General features: G+C 31.9%; 1 long non-coding RNA gene across 1 annotated transcript; it reads right to left on the minus strand.

The window, feature by feature from the left end:
• Nucleotides 1–1,604: 1,604 nt before the first annotated feature.
• LOC134989546 (uncharacterized) lies at nt 1,605–2,242 on the minus strand. The gene is made up of 3 exons (XR_010197684.1): nt 1,951–2,242; nt 1,802–1,880; nt 1,605–1,719 (listed from the first exon to the last, which is right to left on the minus strand). It is a non-coding gene; the product is annotated as an uncharacterized LOC134989546 (long non-coding RNA).

A 2,242-nucleotide genomic window follows, 5' to 3' on the forward strand; every position in this document is an offset into this window, starting at 1 on the left:
CTGTCTACTTTTTGATGGTTGTGATTCTAGTCTGAACCAATTAGATACGTTCCCATTTTTATAATCGTTCTTATCTCTATTGTACTTCCTTTGTTTTCTAATAACGATCTCATTTTCTAGTTTATCTAATTTTGATAATAGGTCCCCCACATCTTTTTTGTATTCCTCGCTGTCCTCAAATTTTTGCATAAGGGATTCTACTTTTGTTATTTCGTCATCAAGTTTAATTAGTACTTTCTTACGTTCATTGACAATTATACCAATTAATTTCATTGAACAATCTGTCAGGGCCTTATTCCATTCTGACATAAAACTTTCACTTTCAGTACCAAGGGTTGGTGTTTTTACAAGTCTAAGTCCTCTTGGGATTCTCCCTACTTCTATATATTTTTCGAGCGTAATAACGTCATACCAACCTTTAATCTCTCTAGTGGAGAGTTTCTCCATTAAATTAAGATGCTCATAATAATCCTCCTCATTCTCCTCCATAAGGACTAAATCATCGTCCTCCATAAACATTTGTTTAATTCTTTGCGATCTTTTTACTCTATCCATAAATACAGACATATTAAACTGCAGCGAATCTAGGGTAACTAGCAACAATACAATACAAAAAGAATATACCCTTAATTCGCGCTGTACAACACAGCTGCACCTCAATAGTAGTCACCTTGCTAGACGGTGACAAAAATAGTGATACAAATACAATACTCAGAGGGCGCTCAGTAACAATTTGTTCAAATAAAATCCAAAACCAGCTTGACCTAAATTACACAATTTAATTTATTAAAAATATCTAAAATATTGTGTAATATTACATCAATATAGTAATTCATACAGTGAATTCATAAAACAATATTTCATAAAACCCAACGCGTTTCGTCCGTTAAGGACTTCATCAGGGGTATGGGTCTTCGCTGGTGTTAGTCAAATGGAGAAGAGGAGGAAAGAACAAGAGAGCAAAAAAAAGAATCAATACAAATCATCATGATATACAGATATATATTCAAGTAACGTTTTCATTGTTTATAAAAGAAAACCTTTTTTCATTATTTCATTAACTATTACATCACAATTTTTCATAGAGAATGAATATTTAAATTCTTTAGTAGACATTGGAAAAAGAAGATACTCTCCAATAATCAATTCAGGTTTTTTTTTTTTGTCCTAATTGCCTTATTTCAAAAGAAAATAACAACTTACTGTGCAAATATAACTGCTCTGAGTGGATTATTTCTTCTTTATAATACGGTAGTTTATTCTCTGTAATTCTAAGAATAAAATATATATATTGTTTTAAATGGTACTGAAAGGTTGAATATAGAATTACATCTAATTAAAATGGATCACTCACTTGGCTGTCTCTGGAGATAATCTTCATTAGAGATCAACTACTCCTATATTATTGTCAGTCAATGTTCAATATGTCTAAATAAGAAATTCAACAGTATTACGGGCCAAATGCCTCAAGGAATTTAGAATCTTATTGGAATATGTAGCCATACTCACTTTCCAATACAAATTCACTTGCTCACTGATGGTCTAATCTTGACCGGATGAATTAGTCTAAGAAATTAATTGAAGATAATTAAGGGTGTCCAAAGCACTTAATAGGCATATTTAAAAACTGAACTTTGTTATAACTTACTTAAAGTTCAGCACGATGATAACAAGTTGGGCTAAAAAGCTCCTTAAAATCCAATAAGGTGCATCTTCTAACTAGAATCAAAAGTGAATTAAATTAAGGACCTAATTAGTGACCAATAATAGCACTTAATATAGAGTCTTAATTGTTACTTACAATAAAAATTCTTTAGAGTTCGACAACAAGTAGGTTCTGAGCTCCACAGTGGCCGGTAAGATATAACTTCCAACTAGAACTAAATAAATTATATTATACTAAAAGCATAATTTGATATTAACCTATTAAAGAGCATCAGAAGTACTTACATTAAGAGATTCAGGACCTGTGTTGCTGCCTCCTTTCCTGTATGGCAAGTGATTTGGAAGAGATTTCTGAGGCCTATTTATACCCCTAGGGAGTTTACATCACTTCCTCCCTCTGCTGATAGGTTAGATCTGATGAGTCAATTATATGACATTTTACCAATATTAAACTAGTATAAGGCCTGATGCCTATATATATGGGTCAAGTTTATTCTACAGATGTTTGTGTCTGAAAGGCTAATGATAATATGGCATAATTAAATACTACTTCCGCCTTTCACTTCAATTATTTCCA

Source organism: Pseudophryne corroboree, chromosome 1 (assembly GCF_028390025.1).
Source record: "Pseudophryne corroboree isolate aPseCor3 chromosome 1, aPseCor3.hap2, whole genome shotgun sequence".
Classification (NCBI taxonomy): domain Eukaryota; kingdom Metazoa; phylum Chordata; class Amphibia; order Anura; family Myobatrachidae; genus Pseudophryne; species Pseudophryne corroboree.